Genomic DNA, 25,959 nt, shown 5'->3' on the forward strand with positions numbered 1-25,959 from the left:
ATGCGGGCAAGGCCGTCAGGGGCATAACTTCACTAAAGAGTGGAGTCAAATCTCTGAGATAGCACGTGCCTACTTAGAGAAAGTGTCCAAGAGAATGAACAAGTAGGTTGATATAAAGCGTAGACCTCTCAAGTTCCAAGCTAGAGACAAGGTTGTGATCAAGTTGCGACTAGAACAATTTCGTTTTCGGGGCCAGAGAGACCAATGCCTCTTACGAAAATATGAAGGACTAGTTGAGGTGATTGAGAAAGTCGAGAAAACCTCATATAGGGTTTAGTTACCTTAGTGGATGGAGATCTAGTGTAAACCAAAACTCTAATTTTGAATCAATATCAATTCTCTCTTAAATAAGGGAGAGAGGTGTTTTATTTATAAGAAAATTGATTACAAGTAGTCTGAATAACAACTAACTAACAAGTAACTAACTGTCTATTAACTAACTTTTATTCGACCTCCCTTACATTGATTCTCAATACGCCATATTCCACTCCCCTAAAATCAGACTCGATCTTGAGGATGACAATTAGGATGCCAACTGGTAGTCATTGGGGGGAAGTAAGGTTTGAGATCGGCAACATTGAATATTGAATTACTATGTAGGTCATAAGGTAACTCAATGCGGTAACTTGGTTTGGCCATCGGTCTGCGAATGAGAAGTAGGGCTTAAATGCAGTCTTTCATTCATCGCTTAACTTCATTCAAATATGGTCGTATTTATTTATTTGTGGATTAAAATCTCCTTTGGGAGTGATCGACACCGTTTGGAGAACACAAGACATCCTATCACCCTCACCCATGTCGATATAATTGGCTTCTTCCTCATTATCTTCACTGCATCCAGCCAACGAATCCTCTTCTTCATCCATATATGCTGCTGTTTTTTGTTAGGGACACTCATTAGACAAGTGCCTCACTTGGCCACACCTAAAACATTTTCCCAATGTAGGGAAAATATAAGGATTTTGAACTTTCTGCTTGTAAATAGACTCTGTTTCCTTCTCATCAACTTCTTCTTGCTTTTCTTTATCTCTTTCCTTGGATGAAATTGGTGGAGTAGGATGGTCCAAGGTACTGTTTTCTATTCTACTTACAGAACCATCCCAAGGGGCTTCTCTTGATGTTTTCTTGAAGCGTAAATCATTCAACTCCTCCATTGTTTCAGCATAACAAATTGCATCACCCAAAAAATGAAAATGTTGTAATTTTACCTTCTCTTTGATGTCCACCCGTAAACCGCCAATGAATCTTGTAATTAGATGTTGTTCATTCTCCACCAAATTTGTTCTTGTTCCCAATTGGTGGAATTCTTCCACATAATCTGCCACTTGTTGAGGCCCTTGTCTATAGTTTTGGTATTGATTGTAAAAGGTCTACTCATAATTGGGAGGAAGGAACCTTTGTTTCATCAACTGTTTCATTTTTTCTCACATTCGTATTGGCCTCTTGCCTTGCCATTGTTGATTGATCTCTAATTGATCCCACCAAGTGGAAACTCCCCCTTTCAACTTGAAGGCTACCAAACGTACCTTTTTATGAACCAACATATTCATATAATCAAAAAAATTCTTGGTGTTCTTGATCCAATCGAGGAATGTATCGATGTCACGCTTCCCATTGAAAGTTGGCAAGTCAATATTCATTTTGTAATCATATGGGTCACCTCTATCTCCACACCTTTCTTCTCGTTGCCTCCTTGGAGCTTATAACTCTTTTTTTTTATCATAGTCACTTGAAACATCCCAATCTTGGAATTCTTACTACTATTCTTGCTATCTAAACGTCTTCTTGGATCTTCTTGGAGCTCTTTCTTGATTAATTTCTTGTTGAAATTGGGAATTTCTTGGCTGTCCAGTACCACACTTACCTCTTTTTTCCAATTCTTACACGAATGGTTGATTTTTCTCCCGATTTTGAGGTGCTACTGCCAGCCTCTCAACCCTACAAGTGAGGATTTCTATTCTTTCTTGAATGCTAGTCACCATTCCATGTATTCCTTCCAAAGAGTTCTCAACCGATAGCAAGTGTCGTGTTGTAGTTCTCAACTGATAGTTAGTGTTGAGAGGGTGGGCATCCCTTCTCAACATTTACGACGCATCAGCGTCCACTTGTCACGATGAAGAATCCAGTTGAGAAGGAAGTCAAACAAATTCTAGATAAATGTACACGCCGTATTGGAAGACCAAGACGAAAGCTGATAGAATTCTTGGTGAAGTGGAAAGGTCTCCATGACTAAGAAATTAGTTGGGAGCGAGCGGAAGACCGGAAGAATGATGCTCCAACGATCACTGTGTTTGAGTAGAGTCGACTGATGGGGATGTCAACCAATTAAGTGTAGGAGAATGTCACGGTCATGCTTGTCCAAAGCCTGTTACCCATGGCCGCATGCCCATCTCAACCCCTTTTTTTATCATGCTTTCATCTGATGTATTTTATTCTATAAGTTAGTTTTCTTTGTTAGTTCATCTGATGTATTTTATTCTATAAGTTAGTTTTCTTTGTTAGTTCATCTGATGTATTTTATTCTATAAGTTAGTTCTCTTTGTTAGTTCATCTTGGTGTAAGTGATCGCTCGCCTATGTCTATATGGAAGGGTGACAATCACAAAATTGCTTAGGATGCATTATATGGGGATAAGACTAACCATCGTATCCTCATACCCGGAGTGGTATGCTATAAAGTCATTGATGTTACTTATTGCTTTCTAACCTACTACAATCTTTCTTCTCTCAACTCATACTTTCAAACGCTTGGGAAAACCTTTTCCTCTAAACCTGTTTTATAAAATCATTTTCTCTAGAACGAGGGTAGAGGTTGCAAGAGGAACCCGGTGTGCCATCGATAATCTGAATTCAATTTGGCTGACTTGTTTGTGAGCATGAACAAATGCCACACAATTGCTAAGTGAAGCTTCCAAAAGTGCGATTGTGACACCACGCGTCTAACCGGGTATTATCGTTCACTGTGTGCTGTCGTTCGTCAACAACTGCTACGTCGTCACCATTGTGGATTTTCCATGGCCAAAATCGGAGCTCTCCATTAGCTTTGGTTTCAATTAATCGATACCCATTATGTTTTTTATGTTGGAACGAAATTTCAAGGTGTCAAAAACCATTGTCTAGCAGTATAAAAGATTGATTTTGGTGATTATTGCATATTTTTGGTAAGTATTAGAACTTGGAGCCCCTTTGGACTAATTAATGATGTTGTAATTTTGGGTTATTTGACATTTGGCTTAGGATCAAATTGACTTAGAGGGTTTGAGGTCAAATCAAATCACACCACACTTTGGGTAAATTTATTTGGAGTTATTTGGATAAAATGATGCATGAAATTAGGGTCGAAGGTTTAATGTAATTCCATATCATGGCTTAGAGTTGGAATCAAGAATGTGAAATTAGATAGAGTAGGTTGATTGCTTGCAGAATCATTAATTAGGCTTGATATTGAGGTAAGTAATCTTACTACTGAAACTGCCCTTTAAACCAGATGACACAGACAGTATGTATGTGTTTGACTTGTCATAACAGATATTGAAAAGCATGTGATATTATAGAAATAAAGAGGTTTATGGGCATGATATTACTTGCATATGATTGATTACTCACATATGACTGGTATGTATATGTGATTGATATATATATATGTGTGTGTGTGTGTGTGTGTGTGTGATTAATATGTTTATGATTGGGACCTGAATTATGTTGTGAAAGAGATAGAGTAATGATAATTGCCCTCCTATCTATAGTCATATACTCACTAATTATTTTGTCTCCTTCGGAATTTACCAGAAGTTTTTGTCTCCTTCGGTATTCACTAGAAGTTGTGAGTACATCTTACCCACAGTAGAGTGGATTTAATTATTCACTAGATGACCATTCAAGTTTAGTTGATTTTTGCATGTCCCATCAATATGAAAACATTTGTAGGATATAAATGCATAGCCTGAGCCCGATAGTGGGATTATTTATTGAGTATGTTATATTCATCCTCTATTATGATATATTTTTTAGGTAAGGGCAAAGATACATCAGACTAGCTAGACGTTTCCATTCATGTTTTCCATGTTTTTCATATTATAGTTGTTAGCAGTCAAATGTTAACAGTTTTTAACTATTTTTCTTATTTTAAACTTGTGGTTTTAGGGGAACTCCGAGCAAATGTTTTCAGATGGTCTCGATATTGTTTATTAATTTATCTTATTCATGAAATTGTTTTGTTTTTATCAAAAAGAGTAAAAGTGTTTATTTGATGTTTATGCATGGATGTAGTAATGTTCTATACATAAGTATTAGAAAGTTGGTTCGCTACATCCAATCTCCTATCTTATATCGTAATTAAAAATAAAACAAGATCCAAAGATTTTACCTCTAGGCAGAATGTATATGTTTTAACCTAAAATTATAACTTTTATATAAAATAAAAAATGAACTTTTTTGTTTCAATCTTTGAATTATAATTCAACTATGATAAAATAAAAATTACTTGATATACCACCAAATTATATTTTTTTTAAGACAAAAGTCTTTAAAATATTAAAAATATGGAACCAAAAAAAATAAAATTAGTGGAAAATTACTCCAAATGGTAAAACTACTGAAAATATTTACAAAATATAGCAAAATTTCGGAAGTAGACATCGATAGACACGGATAGAAATCTATCAGTATCTAACAATGTCACTCATAGTGTGTATCTATCAACGTCTATCATGGATAGTTTTAAAATTTTGTTTGATTCAAATTTTTGTAAAATGATGTTTCAAAAGTTTGATGATAAAAAAAAAAAAAAAAAAAAAAAATCAGATTTGGGGGAGAATCCAAATGGCGAAGATGAGGGAAGAGAAAAGAAAATGAAAATATCACTTGATTTTAGGGTTACTTTTGAGTGGATAAAAAATGTGGTTTTAATAATCCATAACAAACATGGTAATAAATACCCATCCAACCCAACTTCTTATACCCATCTATCAAACACCCCTTAAAACAATATACACATCTATTTTCCTATTTTGTTTGAAGTCAACTCTTTTTTTTTTTTTTTTTTTTAATTGCTATTCTTCTTATTTGCCCACTTCAAAGTTCAAGCCCGAACGTGGAGCTGCGTTGACAACAACGTACATAATAATATCAATTTCCCGTTGGATTCGATCCAAAAAATTAACACAAAAATGGAGATTTGGTTCATCGTCCTCATCTCCCTCTGCATCTGCATTTTTCTCAACTCCATTTTTACCCATTTTCGAAGCTCCACCAAACTCCCACCAGGCCCTTTCATCTCCTTTTCCATCCTCACTAACGTCCTATGGCTTCGAACATCCTCCCTCGACATGGAGTCTCTGCTCCGAACCTTCTTCGCCAAGTACGGCCCTGTACTCACCCTCCGCATCGGCCTCCGCCCTGCCATCTTCATTGCCGATCACTCCGTTGCCCACAACGCCCTCGTCCTTAACGGCGCTCTCTTTGCCGACCGTCCACCCGCCCTTCCCGTCAGCAAGGTCGTCTCCAGCAATCAACACAACATCAGCTCTGCCTCTTACGGTCCACTCTGGCGTCTCCTCCGCCGCAATCTCACTTCTCAAATCCTCCATCCTTCTCGTGTCAAATCCTATGCTCCTTTTCGCAAATGGGTTTTGGATATTCTTCTTAATCGCCTTCAGTCTCCCTCTCAATCTGGAGGCCCCGTCTCTGCCTTTCGGTATGCCATTTTCTGTTTGTTAGTGTTGATGTGTTTTGGGGATAAGTTTGACGAATCTCAAATCAATGTAATCAAGGAAGTGGAGCAAGCGATGCAGTTGAATTTCAGGCGTTTTAACACTCTTAATTTCTTCCCAAAAGTGACAAAAATTTTGCTAAGAAAACGATGGGAGGAGTTTCTCCAATTAAGAAGGAACCAAGAGAAAGTCCTAATTCCTTTGATCGAAGCAAGAAGGAAGATCAATCAAAACAGATTAAACAGAGATGGAACTAAAGAAGAAATCGTGGTGTCATATGTCGACACGCTATTCGATTTGGAGCTCCCGGATGAGAAAAGAAATCTTACTGATAGCGAAATGGTGACCATAGCCTCCGAGTTTATCAACGGAGGCACCGATACAACATCCACAGCCTTGCAGTGGATAATGGCGAATTTAGTGAAATACCCAGAAATCCAAAACAAGCTTTTTGCAGAGATGAAAGGAGTGATGGGAGAAGGATCAAAGGAGGAGGTGAAAGAAGAGGATCTGGGGAAACTTCCATATCTGAAAGCTGTGATTTTAGAAGGATTAAGAAGACACCCACCAGCGCATTTCTTGCTACCACACGCAGTGAAAGAAGATACAGAGTTGGGAAACTATGTGATACCAAAGAATGGGACTGTAAATTTCATGGTGGCGGAAATGGGTCGGGATCCGAAAGTGTGGGAAGATCCAATGAATTTTAAGCCGGAGAGGTTCATGAAAGCCGGTGAAGGAGAAGAAGGAGGTTGGTTCGATATAACAGGGAGCAAAGAGATAAAGATGATGCCGTTCGGAGCAGGGAGAAGGATGTGTCCTGGATATGGTCTGGCGATTCTTCACTTAGAATATTTTGTTGCTAATTTGATTTGGCGATTTGAGTGGAAGGCCATCGATGGAGATGAAGTGGATTTGTCGGAGAAGGTAGAATTGACTATTGTTATGAAGAAGCCTCTGCAAGCCAACCTACACCCAAGGTTTTAGATTGAGAGTTGATTTTTTTCTCCTATTCTAATTTCAAGTTTCATATATTACAATAAGGCAGGTAACAAATTTTGGGATTCAAAAGAAGTGAGGGAGTTGGAATTCTTCCCTTCACAATGTTTGTGTTGAACTAAAAAAGAAGTTGATTTTGTTTCACGGTTTGAAAAAAATTTGGGCGCAATCGGCTTACATTCATGTATTGTGTAGTTCCTGCTGCATCCAATTAAAAACTGTCACGTGACAATTAATTTTTCTTTAAAAAATTATTAAAAAATTATTCTTTTACATAAAAGAAGGGAGAGCATAGAGCTACATTAAGTATTGCTATTGTGTTTATAGTTATAATCTTGATTTTGAAATATTTGAAGTAAAGGTTGTATTTTCATGATTACAATCATGGCGACTTATTTAATAAATGAAGATTTTCATTAAATAGGAGGAATTCATTCTTGCAAACAAACACAGCCCCTATACATACCTAGGAGCGCCCCTTCCTGCATTTTCATACAAGACTCGAGTAGGTGGGTTGAGGTTTACGAGGTACCACTATTCGGAATACCCTTCTAAAAGGAAAAAGATGTGTCTATCAGATTCGGTTCTTCTTAGTTGGATTAGGTGGATTTGACCAAAAATGCTATGCTCGAAAGAATGGAGTTCCTTGCGAAAGCTAAATATCAAAACCAAAGAAGAACATATAGTAAACGTATTATAGGATAAACATTTAAAAGCTATAAATCTATAAGCATGCTAAGCTCTTGGACACCACCATTTGAACATCTTGTTATTGTTAGGAACAAGGAAAGGATGTATGGGCTTCTTCTTGATTAGAAAGAGGGAATAATCGTATAGAGAAGATGAGATAACTTTTGTATTTTTTGGGAGATATTCTTTTTTAAAAAATTATTAAACCTATATTCAATTCTACTCGGTGTTTCCACAAAACACAGAAGAGGAAGAGTGAGAGAGAGTGAGTTACAATAACTCCCTTACACGTACTCATGTAATAACACCCATCACAAAGAAGTTATAAAATTGTATTAATTGAAAATAATATTAATAATATAATATATGTAATATGGTTAATTAATTGATTAATAAATCATATAATATGCATTATAATCATATTAAAATATAACTCTCTCTTATAACCTATAGTTTTAATATTTGAAAGAGATTCAAATATCATTCAAATATTTATCTCTCATATATTATATAGTTTTAATTATAAATCATATTTATAATTAACTATATAATATAACAATATACATTATAATTTATATTAGGATATTTGTAATAGATAGTAAAATAAGAAAAAAAAATCTAAAAATATATTACCTCTTTAAAATATTTGTGAATATGGAAGGGTTGACTAGTCAACTTTTAAATTTTTTCAAATTTTCAATTTTGTCCTGCCTTATGTTGTCTTGTTACACATATTCTTCTTCCGTTTCTTTTGTTTTTGTTTTTGTTTTATTTCTTTTCTTCGATCTTTGCTTTTTTCTTTTTTTTTCTTCCCTTTCTCCAGTTTTTGCTTCTTCACTTTCTTTTTTTTTTATATATATTTTCTTTTTTTCCTCTCTGGTTTTTGGTTCTCGTTTTTACTTCTTCCCTTTTTTCTTTATTTTCTTTCTTTTATCTGGTTTTTGTTTCTTTCCTTTCCTTTTTATTATTATTTTCTTTCCTTTATCTGGTTTTTGCTTCTTCTTTTTTTAATTGTCTTTCTTTTCTCCAGTTTTTTCTTCTTATCTTTTTTTTTTTAATTTTATTTCTTTTATTCGTTTTTTCTTCTTTCCATTTTTTTCATAAGAATTATAAAGATGAGTTTCATACCCAACACTTGAAAGTACCCAATTCATAAGTGACTTAACACCAAAAAGTCAATCATGAAGTTTGATTATTATAACAAAACATTAAATATAAATAGCAAATGAAAACGAATTTGAAAGAAACTATTTTTTTTAATCCATAAATTTGCACAACTTTTAGAAACATTTCTTAAAAGTTTGAAATAAAAAACAAGAATAATTATTAAACAAATTTATTTTCAGAACAATAGTTTTTTTCCTTATCATTAATAGCCACTAATAGCTTTAACTGTTAATATTTCAAGATTAATTTCATTTGTGAAAGTGTATCAATGATAGCCACTTATAACTAATAGCAAATTAAAAGCTAATATTTCAAGATTCTATTAATATTTCTTAAATTGAAGCTACAATTGATAGTAACTATCAATGATAGCAATAGATAGCAGCTACCAGTTGTAGCAACTTTCAGTGATAGCAGCTGATAGTCCTATCAGTGGCTATTACTGATAGTTGCTATCAATGATAGCTTTCAATTTGAGAAGATTGAGAAGAAGCAAACAAAATGGTGGCTAGGCGTGGGCTTTTTAGCATTTTACCCTTTTTTTTTCTATATATGCAATTATTTTATCATTGTACTACATATTTTATTATTTTGGGCTTGAATTCCATTTGTGCAACTAGCTCTTTATATTAATCATATTAATATAATTAAAATCTTAAATTCTCTTAAAGAATTTGAACAATTCAAATTATTAAATATATATATATATATATATATATATATTCCTTGTTTTTATCCTTAGTTAGCTAACAAGGGGACCTTATGGACCTAAGTTTTAATTATATAAGATTAATCAATTAAACTCTTTAATTACATTAGTCAACATTCATTAACTGGCAATCACTCCACTAAAGACCGACAACCGCACTATTCGCACTGTAGACATATTTCTGCGTACATAGATATAATCAATCAATAGTAAGTTGACCATTCACAAATTACTCATAACTACAACTAGGTCAAATTATCGTTTTACCCTTGTAATTACATCTAACTCCTTTAAATATCATTTATTTCTCTAATGAACAAACAGTTTATAGTCTAATTATAAACTAATCCCTCTTGGACTAATGAGAAGGTAAGGCCTCATTGTTCAAGACTTGGAATCAACTATTAAGGGAGAAATTCATCTACATTCCCTAAAAATAAGAAGGATCGAATTTCATCTTGTGTAGTTGTGTTCTCAGCTTCCTTCTCGGACAAATTTCCAAAATGGTAGGCTTATTCAGTCAAAGAAACTGGCCATTCTCACTTATACATATCAAATGATTGCCCTCATAGGCAGGAGTTCACAACTCACTCAGAATTATCAAGTCATCTATGGTCATCCCAATAAAATGTTAGTCTCTTCAAGTAACAACGTTATAAAGAGAAACCAATCATTTCACGGTCCGATTTTATACAAATTCTCTATACAGGATACCTCCAATCACATGTCTCTCCATGAACGATATGGATCATATCATTTGTAACTCTTACAACTCTTGTAACACTTATAAAGGGGGTCGTATCCACAATGTCACCAAGATAAGGCGCCCAACTTTATTCATATACTGCAGACTTTTTAGGTTATTACTTGATCACGATTCACTTATATGTCTACCACATACTATTCAAGCTACATTAAATAACCTCAGATCTTAGTTTATTGGATTGAGTTAATGCAATCTAAATGTCAAATAAAATACTTCTTATTTTATTAAGTAAGTAATTTGTATTTATAAATTACAAACTACTAAATCCAACAATGCTTACACACAAGACTACCACTCTTCTCGAAACCTTCGTGGGACTACTTTAAGACGATGGACAACTGCCAGTAGGGGGTTTACTACGTGAGGCCTCTGCAAAGGAAAAACTTGATCCCAACGAATAGAAGATACTCAACTCCGCACAGCATAGGGATTGGTACGCTTTTGAAGTTTTAAAGCTAAATAACCTTCATAAAAAAATTAGACTTATTAGTTACTCTCACCCAATGAACATATTCGAATGGAAAATACTTCATAATACAAGATAAAATGAACATGTGATTACCATATTAAAGTGGTTGCATTTTTATTTAATGGTCTTCTAGGAACTTATGACCACTTTTATGCAATCCTAAGTGTTATCCTCATTTATTTTTGTATTGTAAACTATGTATGTTTGCCCAAATTAAACAACAAATTCGGTGGCTTAAGAGAAATATAGCCGCTCATCATGGCATCCGGAGGTTTAAAGCATATATGTATCTCATAATTTGGTGGCTCATACTATAATTACAATAGTGATGACAAATATGTAGGGGGGAAAAATCTCTTAGACAAGCTTAGGCTCTAAATACATTGCTGTTAAAAATAAAAACACTAAACTAGCCCACAAGAAATCAAACTAATCCTCGGCCTAGGACTAATAGGCTTGGGTTGATGTGATCCTTGGCTGTTAGCCTTCTATTCTTATCTCCTAATACCTAATAGCTCTTTATCTTTTAACAAGTGCGCAAACACATGATCCTGTTTATAAGATTCATGAGTTACTTCATTTATTGCCAATTAAAGAAAGGTCATTTGACACACAATGTAACTTGTTACACACACATTTACAACAGTTGTAAGGACATACAATAAAATACAAATAAAGATACTAAAAGACAGAACACATGGTTTGATAACCTAATTCGATGTAGTACCACCTACGTCTAGGGAGCAGTATACTCAGGAAAGATAATTTCACTTATATAAAATCAAGTGATTACAACGTTGTAGTTATTTGTAAATAAACAACAGTTACCATGATACATAAATAACCTAACCTAGTGAAAGATCACTTAGGCTCCCGTTAAGTGTGAGACTCTCTCTCAATAAAACTTAGGTTTCCCTAAGTAAAAGATTCCCTCCCAACAAGAACTTCTATCTTTCCAATGTCAAATGAAGACCACTTCATTTGTGATATTTAGGCTTCCCCTTCTCAATAGTAGAATGATTCAGTATGATCTAGAGACCATCTCAAGATTGACAACAATAAAAGCTTCATAAATCATAAGGATTGACACTTGTGGAAAAAACCCTCTTTCGAACAATCTCAAAAATAGAACAAAAGAACTTTGTCAAGGAGGTAACACTAAATCACGAAAACACATCCATATATACACACACCATCAAAGGTTAACCAATCTAAAACCAGTTAACTATTAGAAGGAAATAATCTTGCAAAAATAAACACCCAAAAAATTTCATATAAGGGAAATATATTCAGACTGGAATAACATTCGTAGAGACACTGTAACGAATAATCCAGGGGATAAGATGACAAACATCTCATAGAATAAGTGTCACGACATCCTTAAAAACTACATCCAATACCAAGTTTAACAAAATTTGAGATGGTTCCTCGAAAAAAATGATTTTGGAATAGACTTCCATGTTTATCTAATATACTGTCATAACTCATGAAACTCAAATAAGCATTTGGTCTAAAAACAAAAATTGAGATCTGATCTAAGAATAATAATTACAAATAAACCATTCCATTAGAAAGGAGGACAGGGTTAGTTTGGTTCATCCAATTCTGTAAAGCTATACCCTTGTTAAAGCCTTTTATATATTGCAAGATGTTCTATCTGATGTGCAAAAATGTGATTATCATGTATACGAGCATGATCCATGATAAGCCAAAGAAAGGGTGTCGGATCCTCTCTCGATCGATTAAATAAAATTTATATTTTTACCGACTCTTTACTATATCTAAATTAAGTTACAATTCATATTATGCAAAACTGAACAAAATAAAAAAATAAAAAAAAAAAGAAAGAAAGAAAAGAAAGAAACATATCTATAAGGACGAAAAACATAGCAAATATCTAATATGTTAAAATTGTTTGGGTTGGCCCATCTTGTATGTAACGATCTGACCCCCTAGGATTTAAATTTGGCCGTTATTAAATACATGCATGCATGAAATTTAAAACGACACTCTTTTGGGGTGAAATAAATGCTAAATATATAAGGTAAGTGCAAAAGACTTTCATTAAATTCAAATATTAAAAACAACGATAGGGTACCCATAAATCATAAATGATAATAAATAAGTCTGAAAACGATTCTTAATAGTAAGTTTCAAACATCAAAACTGAAAGTTAAGAAAAACATGAAAAGAAATCTAAATCTCATGGGCGGAAGCATAAAACTAGTCTTAGTGGCTCGATCACGGATTTCGCTTGTTCATCGTCGGTGCATCTCTACCCTTACCTGAAACAACAACATGAGAAAGAATGAGTATAAAATACTCAGTAACCCACTATTGGAGTCAGGTTACGCATCTATGTCCTCTAGATGCCTACCTCTGGTAGAACATATAAACTGTCCTAGTCCTCATGGGATACATACATACATGAAAAACTAAGTTCTATCCTACTGTAGCTAAATATGCCCAGTACCTCTGGTGAATCCCGAAGGAAACACAAACTGGTGAATCCCGAAGGAAACACAATATCTGGTGAATCCCGAAGGAAACACAATATCTGGTGAATCCCGAAGGAAACACAAACTGGTGAATCCCGATGGAAACACAAACTGGTGAATCCCGAAGGAAACACAAACTGGTGAATCCCGAAGGAAACACAAACTGGTGGGCATTCTAACTAATCAGTAAAATCACTATCACAATCTCGACATGGTTCTATAACATACATATACATCTCATCATCAGGATTCTACAATATACATATAAATTTCTTCATCATAGCTTTACAACATATGTATGTATCTCATCCTCCTCAGATTCAGCAGGATCTTCAATAAAAATAATATACTCCAATCATACTAGTATTCAAACATCTCTATGCGTAACTAGCCTTTTAAACTCTCATATCAGGAAGGTATACATAAACATCAAACTATCAATATATCCTCAATAAATCATATTTGTCAATTCCTAACTCCAATCATTTCAAACCTTAGTCAATGAAGGCAGACATAAATATCATGCTAACTAATAATCCTTAATAAATCATAATTATCAATGTCGGGTACTAGGGCAGTTCCAGTAGTAAGATTACTTACCTCAACTTGAAAAAAGAACGCAAAACAAAATCTCCTTAGAACTTCTTTAGCACACTTAAATCAACCTAAAGTTGTGGCTTGGTTCAAGACAAATTCCAATACTCGATTTAATTAGCCAATCTTATCATGAATTAAATCCAAAATCAATAACTTAATTTTCCCACTATTACTCTCAATCCAAAAGAATAACCATCCAACAACTTACAAAACTTATCGATCTTCACTAATTTTCTGCAAAACAAAATAGTATCTAGCTTGATGGTCAATGCCTCAAAATTTCCAAACCTTGAATCTAAGTTTCAAACCAAAAAGAAGTTACTAATTTAACCCAAAATCAAAGGGGTGAACTTCACCTCCCAGATTAGGTGAACTTCACCTCCCAGATTATCACCTCCCAGATTATAAGGAAAAATAAGTCTTACCCAAGGTTTTCCTCAAAATTCCGGCAAAGATTGGGGCAATGGCGGCTGATGGCACATCGACTTGTGGCTGCCATAGATAGGCAGTATGTGTTGCTGTCGGACGGCATAAATTGTTAAGGCTAGCGGCTGGTAGTGAGGGTCTTGCATGAGGAGGGTTTGCGAGAGTGGGAGAGAAGGGGAATTTCTAGTTTATAGATTTTATTCAGTAGCGATTACGAACAAACCAGAGTTTCAAACAACGATCCAACCGTTCAATATAAAACTCTATATGTCTCGAACAGACTGACCAAATTTGAGTACAATCCAACAGTTCAAACTCTAGCAATCGACAATTTTGTGAAAGTTATCGCAGAAAAACCTAATTGCTTTCTCCCCAATTTTTGGGAGAGAAGGGGAATTTCTAGTTTATAGATTTTATTCAGTAGCGATTACGAACAAACCAGAGTTTCAAACAACGATCCAACCGTTCAATATAAAACTCTATATGTCTCGAACAGACTGACCAAATTTGAGTACAATCCAACAGTTCAAACTCTAGCAATCGACAATTTTGTGAAAGTTATCGCAGAAAAACCTAATTGCTTTCTCCCCAATTTTTGACCTCTTTTCACTCTTATTTAATTTCGAAAAAAAATCTCAATTCTTTTATTTTTTCAAAATTTTGAAAAGATAAATAAAATATTTTATAACAGTATCTCCAAAATCTCCAAAGATTCTATTAAATTTGGAAATCACTTAACTTTTCAAATTATAGCTTCAAAAACCAAAATTAAAGGTATAAGATCCATCAATTTGATACAAATTAAATTCTTCCAAATATTTAAATCAATTCAAAACCACATGAAATTAATTATCTCTTTTGATTTTTTTAAGTTGGCCCTAAAATCCAAAATCGAAGGGAAGCAAAATTCAATATTTTCAAGATAATCAGTTCGAATGTCTAATCAATTAAATTCAATTTAACCAATAAAAATTTTCAATTATTTCAATTTAACCCCAATTTTCCAAATGAATGGGAAATTTAAACTCAATAATTTTAGATAGTTAACTTAAATTTTTCTGAAATTCGGGATGTTACATTGTAACTAGGTCGACAACAATTCGGTTTTTCAGCGGTAGCTTCCATAAAGTTTTAATTTCAAGAGTTTGAACCGTTAGATCGAACTGAAATTTAGTTAGCCTATTTGGAGCACTAAGGTCTCGTTTTGAATGGTTGGATCGTTATTTGAAACTCTGGTTTATCTGTAATCGCTATTGAACAGAACCTGTAAAACGGGGTGATTTTCATTCTTTTTATCTCTCAAGTGTTCATCTTTTATGTATGAAAGTATTGGTGGATAGTGAACCTTCATATGACTTATTGAGGTTCTTTTTCCCTCAATTTTTTTCATAATAAGAGAAGTTGATAATGGTGGGCTCCTCACAAGTCCCATGGTTTTTACTTTTTACATCAAAGAGGTTTTCCATGTATAATTTGTGTGTGCTCTTTGTTTTTAGTTTTTCAGAATTTTATGGTTTATTGCTATCCATTTTGGTTGATTGCTTAGTGATTATTTGTATTTTCGAGAACAATTATTTGGTTGATTTTTTTTTGGAGGAGATTCTAATGGATTGTTGTTATATGGTTTTTGTCCTATCAGTTGGTATTAGAGTGGGTTTTAATTTAATCATTGTTATGGAATCTACTAGTAATGGTGGAGGTATTTCGATGATAAAATTAACATCAACCAATTATTCCATTTGGATACCGATGATAGAGGATTACATTTAAAATGTAAAAAGAATGAAAATATAGAAAAAAAAATAGAGATCACATTTAAAAAGAACGAAAAAGTATGAACAATCAAACTCGATACCTAAAAAGAAATAACAAAGAAACAGAGTGAAAAGAAAATATAAAAGAGAACTGCAAAGTTTTGATAAGGAGAAAAAACAGTTGAGAATCTGAGAAGATAACATGGAAAAACCGAAAATAAGATTTTTCTGCACTTCACCTTTTTACTCGAAGATAATTTGGGAATAATCAAGAAAACAAAAATAGAATTTTAAAAAAGTATCATGTTAGCAAAATGAGAAAAGTGTGTGACATGCCTCTCATTTTTTATTCCTAAATTGTTATCCATTGCAATTACCTTAAAAGTAAAGACATGAAAGCAAAATGATAAAACTATAATCTAACAAAATATTCTAGCTTAGGGGAAAGGAACCACCCAATGTAATCCTCATCAATGAACTCTCAAGGTTTGATATTAACTTCTTGCCTATTCTTAGTCCAGGTCCTAATTACCTAATTAGCCAATTTAATTAGGTGGAACACATGCTAATTAACAAATTAAACAAACCACATTAAATTTTAGGAGTTATGCTAAGATAAATTTTTAGTAGAAAATGCCTAATTAGAAATTGTATACGATTTTCTCTAGGTTAATAGAACAATATTCTTTGTTGTCTACTACAAATTACAAGCCTATCTGACATTTGCTACTCAAGGATTAACATACAACCTAATGGCCAAGGGATTTCTCTGGGTTCTTTCGGTGGATCTTGGGACAGAACGGGCTTGGGCGGCAAGCCTGCGATTGGCAGCAAGGAATGCTGCCTTTCGCATGGCTGCTTGGTCAGGGACAGAAGGTGAAGCAGATTGGTTTGATGTTTGGTCAGCCATGGAAATGGATTAGAGAAGAAAAGGGGTTCTAAAAAGGGACTGGTAACTTAGAGCTTTTAGGAGAGAAAAGGTTTCTGAAAGCAAAATGCTAGGGTATCGATTTGCTGGTAAAGAGTTTCCAAAGAAGGGGAAGGGGGTATTTATAGGTTGGGCCGTAGTGGGGCCCAATGCGATTTGTGCGGCGATTGGCCTCGAGCAGCTTAACAGGCACGTCGTTCCACTCCCGCATTTATGGAATTTTCAAAAAAAGTGTCCATTCATCTGCCAAGCCATAATTGCTTAGGGATACGAATCGATTGGACTTCTTCCTGAATTACCAGACAAAATTTTCTTTAATATTTTATTCAAATGGATGCATTATAAGTATTAACGCATTGTGTTCAATAACGCAACTGTATCTTTGTAGAGGACGAGCAACAGTGCATATATCCCCGCACCGCACCCTTTAACCAACGCATTTCTGGAGGATACCTCGACATAGTGCATTTGGCTAAGGACGGGAAAAGGACATATACGAGCGCAACACACCCCTCAACTTAATACAGTTGAGCTAGGTGATTGCAATGCATTCCTAGTGAGCTTGGGATGCGTCCATTGTCATCTTGCTTTCTTGTTGTTCAATGTTTTATTTTTGTAACTTATGTTTTACACAAGTATTTTGTTTTTATTATTTTTATTATTTATTTTTCTTTATGACTCAATCATTAACAAATTAAAGCTCATACACTGACTACAGAAAACTCAAAGAATTAAAGGCAAGAGTGAATTAAATACACAGAAGTGACTGTAAAATGAAATTCGAAGTCAAAATTTGCATTAAAAGAAGCATTAAAACTTAGTTCAGAAATAAAAGAAGGAATTCAGTAAAGTAGTATAAATGTGGTATCGAGATATGGACCAAAAATTTTTGTTGTCTTCGATGTTCGCAATCCACATCTCCGCAGGCGGTCAGGCTTGCTTGCTCAATGTTTTCATAGACATTACTCTTTCCCTGTTGATCCCGGGGCTTTAGAATTGCTGGACAGTGTTCCAGGTGTCCGACTTCTCAGCTCAGAGGCCAGCTGGCCCACTTGGATCTCTAGATTTCATATAGAAGATGCTTGGGCTTACATTACCGCATCATTCTTGTCCATGTATTGTTTCAGCAGCGTCTCCAACGATCCACCCGAGGCATTGATGAGGATGAAGGTTGTTGGTTCTGCGATCTTGATTGCCTTTGATTTTGGTGAAACGGAGGGTTCCCTCTACTACCCCCTTGATGGTTCATTGGCCCCCCTAGGTTGGGATTGCCACCCCAACCGAAGTTAGGATGACTCCTCCAGCCCGGATTGTAGGTGTTGCTGAAGGGGTTGTTCTGGATGGCACACACTTGCTGAAGATTCAATGGACATCCTTCAGCTTCGTAAGCCCCTCCACAGTTAACGCAACCAATTGCGGCCACTTGAGCCGGCACAGCAGGTTGCACTCATTGTAGAGCAATGGCTTCTTGATTAATGGCCATTGATTGGAGGATTAAGGTTACCGTGGCCATCTGAGCGGCCAATGTAGTCATTGTCTCCGCCGGGACAATGGCTGTTTCATTTTTCCTTCTTTCGTTCCCTCGACCTCTATAACCGTCATCAATCCAGTCATCCATGTTCCGTGAGATGCAGTCAAGGATGACCTTGGCCTCGGTGTATGTCTTATCCATAAAACCTTCTGCCACGGAGGCATCAACAGCAGCCTGCGTTGCTCTATTCAGGCCATTATAGAACGTTTCCATCAAGACGCAATCGGGAATCCCGATATGCGGGCAGTTTTTCACCAACCTTCTAAATCGCACCCAGGCGGTGCTCAGGGTCTCATTCTCTTTTTGTTCAAAGTTCAGCACATCCTTCCGTCTTCTTACGTTGACAACCAGCGGGAAGAACTTCTTCATAAACCACTCAACTAATTGCCTCCATGACGTGATTTCATTGGGCTCTAGCTAATAAGCCCACTTCTTAGCCTCGTCCCTCAAGGTGTAAGGGAATAGATATAACCTAATGTTTTCTAAAGTCATGCCAGGTAGGGAAAAATTGCCGTACATCTCCACGAAGCTGGTCAGGTGGGCATGCGGGTCTTCACTTGCAGACTCCCAAACTGCCATGCGTTCTGAATTATTTGTAACATGACCGGCTTGATCTCAAAGTAGGCATTCTCCTCAACAGTTGGCCTTGAGATTCCAGGCGAAAAATCGTACAGGTTAGGTGCCGCATAGTTTCGCACTGGGATGTTGCGAACGTCTTCCAAGAATACAGGATCCTGGGCCCGTCGAACAACCCCTTGATTCACTTCTGGCACCGCATTATCGTTATTATTTGCCATGCTGGCCGCCTTTTTTTGCCGATTCCTGTTCTGGCGTATCCTCTCGCGGAAGGTTCGCTCGATCTCAGGGTCAGCTACAAATTCCAGTTCAGCACCAGAACTCATACACCGTCAGGCCGTTCTCCATGTTAAACAGCCAGAACAATGAGATTTGTCCAACAAAATACCAAAAACCACTCAAACAATAAACCGTTGACCAGTTTCCTCGGCAACGATGCCATAAACTTGTAACGCTCTTTATATATGTTTGATATTCAATGCTCATGATGATGCGATACTATTACTATTTATGCGTTAATTAGGGATGCTCAGGTAGGATGCCCTACGTTGTCACAAGTTTCCTTACGATGGAACCAAGTGTAATTCCACCGCAAGTTTCTCGGTGTGATCCGAGGTCGAACACGGAGAAGTGGTGCCGGTTATTGCGGTATGTTCATGGTATATGCGACGGGGTTTTTCAATTCTTTATAAAAGTGTGTACAGTATGTAAATTATAGTAAAATAAAGGAAAGCGGTAAAGATGCGATAAAACATGAAAATACAATAAACCTAAGCTAGATGTACAAGATACAGGCTTTATGTGCACGATACTAGGATTAAGGCTGGCTGTAAAGGTTGTGCAAAGACGTGGGATGCGACGAAAAGTCTTGTGGATAGATGAGAAGGAGAAAGATAAGTATTACAAACAATGCATGTTCTTAATTGAATTAAAGGTACAAATACCGTTCCGCTATCCTCTTGGCGTACACCTCTCAGTGATCGGCCGCGTTTCCCACATGTCTGTGGTGAAAACAGAGTTTAACGTAATGAACGCAAGGTTGCTTCCATGTCTGGAAGTACTACTCGCTTTAGTTAACGCACTCTTCTGACCTTCTCTTGATAGATCAGAATGACATCTTCACTTCTGCTCTCACAGGTGAAGATGTCGTCTAGCATGCTTTAGCTAAACGTATTTTATAACTTTAATACATATTAAGTTCTTGGTGATTCATATTGCTCATCAAAGGATTAAGAAAACATCATGGAGAAAGTGACTAATGGGTGAAAGGAAATAGACAGAGAATGGTAAATGAAATCTATCGAAACATTTAATATTTCTACCAAGTGTTTGATACATGATATGTAAATGAAGAGATAAAGAAAATATGGAATACAATGAGAGAGAGATGGAACAAATACAATCAGATGCCAATGTCTTGGCACAGATTCAATGGAGATCTGCTTGCTGGGTAGGATGGTTTCGATGGCAGGAAGAGCTTCCCTCTCAGGCTTGCTCCACTGGTAGCAGGGGTCTCTAAACAAAGCTTCGATCGAGTATATAACAGGTCGGATCTGAGATTTACCTCTCAGCCTTATCTCGTTCTCTTCCTAGATTTCTTCCCTTTAGCACTTAGCTCAGCCTTTTGTCTCTAAAATCTTACAGCACTTAGCCCAGTATCTGGTAGCATACTTTTTTTCTGAAATCGCTGGGGTATTTATAGGAGCAGATCCTTTGACTCCGGCCTTGTGGTCCCCACTTGATGGTTATGGTAATTCCGTAGATGGAGGGATATTATTCCTTCTATTATGCAATCAAACCATCAATTCTGCACAACCGTTAGTTGTACACGTGTCTCAATCCTCCGCTCTCGCGTTGCTCAGTTGCATCTTTTGATCATAGGTTCGCATGCAGTGTTTGTTTTTATTACCGTATGCAGTTGAAGCATAGCTCTGGAACGACTGTCGCATTGCGCCATTACAACGGTAATCGTCTCTTCATGGTCGATCGACGGGCGCAATGTTACAGAGATGCGTTGATTAGTTTCTCATGAGCCTTGAGCACAAGCGGTGACTTGGTCTCCTGCAAAACAGAGTAAAGTTTGGCTTGTCCTCCATCTTTTCGATGTTAGTGGGTGTAATTGCAAACATTTATAATTATTGTCATACTAGGTTAATTTTCATACAATAGGCGCATAATTACTAACTTTTGGCCACAATATCTATATAAGGTGGCATAAATAACTTATATTTCTATAAGTTATCAGGAACCTAAATTAGATTTATACTTGGATACGATTCAAGAAAACTTGAACGCATAAAGAGGAGTGTCACACATCCTTTCACGCATCATTCATACTTGCACCCTATTTTTCCACTTTCCTCACACAATACACTTCTAAAGTCGCATCACGAGGAACACGAACAATAATATAATCCATAAGATAAAGCAGAAAACTCTTCCAATATACATTTTTCATATGAGACATTAGATATGATATATAGATATTCCATATTATTCTTACGACCAGTCTCAATATGATAACCATTGCAACGTATATCTTTAAACCTAAGTAGATTTCTCTTTGGTTGACTAGAGAGCAATGTATTGTCCATTGTAAATATGGTTCCTTTAGAAAAAATGATGTTTGCTTTTCCAAACCCCTCAATTAGGTTGCAGAACTTGATATTGTATTGACTTTTGCTTGCAACATTGTCAATTTGGAAAATATTTTCTACTTGTAAGTATTGTGTACGTAGTTTCACTGTTTGTCAGACATATATCTTCTTTGCTCATTTTTTAATCACCCAACATATGAAAATGATCCATGTTTCTTCATGAAGATAAAATAATTACGATAAGAAAACAACACTTGGAATATACAAAAGTTAACATTTTCTAAGAGAAAAGAAAACATAAAGATGGATAAAAAAAAAAAACAATAACATTAAGTCTAGATATTTTCAAATTCAAAAGAAACATTTGATGTTCCATCAACTGTATCAATTTTCTCTTTATGAGATTCAAAGAAATCTGCCACATCCAAATTTGTTATATGGGGTGGGTCAAATTGTTGGGGTTGATGCCCTAAATCTCGTAGGGTTCTATAGTTTGTAAACCTTGTATGAAAAAACTTGCACGTGATTAATAATATTTTATATTTTATTCACCTTGTCTATGAAATATATGATTTTTTAGTTGCATTAACCACAAACCAATAAACTAACATCCAAGGTTATCGTTGTAACTTAAACATGTATGGAGAGACATACAGGTGGATCATGTTTAAGTGATAACCTAAATGGTCTATAGTATATGGATAAGGTTGGTACCTTATCTTCGTAACACTATGAGTATGGCCCGCTTCGTAGATGTTACAAATGTTGTAAAGTGCTACACATGATCTAATCCTGATCATTCATGTACTAGACATGCGAGTAGGGATATTCTATACAAAAGGTTTGTATAAGACCAGACCACGAAATTCTTAGTCTCATTATATAACGCCGTTCATAATAGAGACTTTCATTTCACTAGGATGACCATAAGTAACATGACCTTAATCCTGAGTGAGCTATGTACTCCTGCCTATGAGGGTGGTTCTTTGATTTGTATGGGTGAGAGTGGCCAGATCGCCGACTCAACAAGCCTACCATTTTGGGGACTCGTCTAATTGGGGAGCTGGGAACTCAGTTACACAAGATGGAATTCACTCCCTCCCCGAAGTAGTGGTAAGTAGATAAATTGCTCCCTTAAGAGCTAATTTCGGGTCTTGAACAATGTGACGTCACACCCTCTCCTGGCCCGAGAGAGGTTTAGTCATAATGGGACTATGATCTATTGTTCATTAGAGGAATCAGTGGTACTTAAGGAGTTAGATGTAACTATAGGGGCAAAACGGTAATTTGGCCCAGTTGTACTTACGAGCAATTTGTGAAGAGTCATCATATTATTGATTGATTATATCCAATGGACACAGAAATATATCTGTAGTGCGTAGAGTGCAGCTGCCCGACAGTTAACGGATGGTGGAAAATGTAATTAAAGAGTTTAATTACTTATTCACGTACCGTTAGAGCTTCAAGCTGCAGGTCCATAAGGTCCCTTTGGTAGCGCAAAAGAATTTAATTGAGAACCAGTTTTTGAGTTAATTTGATTTGTTCAAATTAATAAGAGGAAATTTAATTATATATGATATAATTAAATTAATTAAATTATATATGATATAATTGATATAATGTATTTGATACATTATTGTTTAATTGGAGGAATAAATATTTGAATGTGATTCAAATATATTTTCTATGAATGAGATTCATAGTTGTTAAATTTAATATAAATATGATTTATGTTAAATGTCATAAAATAGAGAAAAATAACTATAGTTTATATTGTATATAATGCAATATTAAAACTATAGATTATAAATATAATATGATAAGTTGGTTATCATATTTATTTAAATTATTTATTATTTTGGATAATTGATCCCTTTTTCTCTCTAACAATCTTAATGGGTGGTTAAGTTGTTTTTGTGGCAAATGAAATAAATAAAAATAATATTCTTTTTCCCTAATGAGAATCTACATGAAATAACAGAGACTATAAGAAAGACTCTTTGTCTACACGATTGAGAAGCTTTTGCTATACGATAGTTCCTCTTCAATCATCTTCCTCCTCCAAACTCACAAACTCTCTCCTACCAAAATAGTCAGAGCCCATTACTCTTGAGTTCTCACCTTGAGAATACCAAGGATACCAAGTGGTAGTGTTTTCATCCTTTTCTGTTTGTGACTCGCTTGAAGAGGGTCTTCAAGTTTATGTTGCTATTTGTTCGAGGGGCTTATGCGAAGAAGTATTTTTCAAAGATATAATCTCTTGAACCTTTTTTTAGTTTAAAAGCATGCAGAGTAGTAATCTCTGTTTTGGCTGTCTGGTTAAATTACAAAAGTTAATTTGTAAGGGCTGCTGCGTTTTTGGGCATTAATCTTGCAATCGAGTATGTATTCATTTTATTTTTGAGTCGTTCGTGAAGCTTCAGAAGTGAAGGTTGCAATGCATTTCAATGGAGAAAATGAAACGGTGGTCGCATCGTGTAGCTAGAGCTAAACGATCGTTTAGATTTTGCTATGCATTCATGTAGAGTTTTTTACACGATCGTGTAGCATCTGTTAAATGATCGCATAGCTAATGCTATGTGATCGTGTAGAGTTGTCTACTCGATCATGTTACATTGGTTGCATGATCGCGTAGGCGCTCGAGGAGTAGACGATCGCGTGGTATATGATACTCAATGCAAGGCATACGTGCAAAACGATCATGTAGACTATCATGCTCATCGCATAGTCAGTAGTTACACGATCGCATAGTATACGATACTCGGCTCACACTACTCGATTGTGTAGACTATCATGCTCATCGCATAGTCTTTAGCTACACGATTGCATGGTATTCGCTACACAAAGCACATTGCACGATTGCGTGGACTTTCATGCTCATCGCATAGTCCAAAGCTACGCGATCGTTATTACACGATCGTTTATACTCGACGCTCGTTGCTCGACGATCGTGAGATTTGCTACACGAACTAGTTGCACGGCTTCTTAGTGAGCGGTTCAAAACCTGGTTCACTTGTTCCGAACTGGAGGACTCAACTTTTGTAATAGTTTAGCCTTTTCTTTTCTGATTTTTGAGATTAACTATCCTGGTCCATCAACTTTAATCAAATATGCATGTAATGTATATTTATTATATATGCCATAATGTATGTCATATAGTTTTAAGACCCACCATAGGTTATGCATTTATATTCATGCATCATTTTACATTAGAAGTATTATAGTATATTAGTATGCATGATTTAAATTACATAAAGCATGCTCATGCATCATATAATATAAGAGTTATAATATATGTATGCATGTATTATAGCATATCCATCATTTATATTATAAATGTTATAATATGCGGTTGAATGTTTGTATGGAATGTATGCTATAGTTTAATTCATTACTCATTTATATAAAAGTTATATATTAGTAATGAATGAACATTGCATGAAGCATGACACTACCTTAGGTTATAGTTGTTATAAATAACTTATGTATGTCTAGCTTGTAGTGTTAGTTGGTTTTATTTGTTTCATTTCTTATAAGTGTTATAATTAATGAAATTATAATTAAAATCAATAATAAAGAGTTGCATGCAAACCTTAGGCTTTAATCATTTTTTAAAATTGTTATTTGATTGAGATAGACGTAAAATCATGTTTTTAATAAGATTAGAAATCTAAGTTTAATCTTTTAATTGGTTTAATAGGATTAAATTGATTCCTAATAAAAGATTAAATATGTAACAAATGTATCTATAAGGGACCTTTTGTCTAAGGCTAGTTCTGGCTAGGTTGGGGTACTTAAGTCGATGGAAACGTCGTACCTCTATCTGAAAACCTACCTGGAAAGGTGAATTAGATAGATTTGTTAAATGCATGCAAATTTGATGAAAGTCTGTTAAAGAGTTTAATAAGACTTGAATCAAAGTTGTTTAATCATTAAAAGCAAGTGTTGTTTTTTGAGCAAATTAAACAAAACACTTAGATAAAATCAGTAGCCGGATTTTCTAAGTTAATGAACCCTAGGTAGAACATTCAGTGGGAGGAAAATGGAGTATACGATACTTCACTTTCACCTCTACACGTATCTCCCTAAAAGTTCCCATCGTGAGATCTATCCTTGGCCTCGAGGCACCATAGGTGTCCCTCTAAGGGTGGCATTTGGGTAGGTCAATACCAAGGTAAATGGAAAGAGTGTTCATAGTAAGTGAGAACAAGACGTGTGACAACATATCCCTTGGTCTCTCTCATTATGTTAGATAATGTTTTATTCATTGCCTCGCGGCATCGTGGATGTCCCCCTAAAGGATGGTAGTTTTGCATAACTCTTTATTTGATCTCCAGAAATAGATAGGGTTACTTTAGTCTCTAGTCCTAATTAATTTTTCCCTAAGGTTGGCTCATTAGGGCAGGACTCTATGACCTAAAATGAGGGGTTACACTTCCACAAAATTGTTAAGGATTTTAAAAAATTCTTGATCGAAAAATGGTGACTATTAGATTCAGTTACAAGGAACCGTTTCTGTCTAATGGTTGAGAATGTCTCATT

General features: G+C 35.4%; 1 pseudogene across 1 annotated transcript; it reads left to right on the plus strand.

Annotated features, from left to right (window-relative positions):
* Nucleotides 1-5,064: 5,064 nt before the first annotated feature.
* Nucleotides 5,065-6,784, plus strand: LOC120089199 (cytochrome P450 89A2 pseudogene; annotated as a pseudogene). The gene has a single exon (XR_016524044.1). The product of XR_016524044.1 is annotated as a cytochrome P450 89A2 pseudogene (transcript).
* Nucleotides 6,785-25,959: the final 19,175 nt, after the last annotated feature.

The sequence above is a fragment of the Benincasa hispida genome, chromosome 10 (genome assembly GCF_027475165.1).
Source record: "Benincasa hispida cultivar pf3 chromosome 10, pf3_genome.v1.1, whole genome shotgun sequence".
Lineage (NCBI taxonomy): Eukaryota > Viridiplantae > Streptophyta > Magnoliopsida > Cucurbitales > Cucurbitaceae > Benincasa > Benincasa hispida.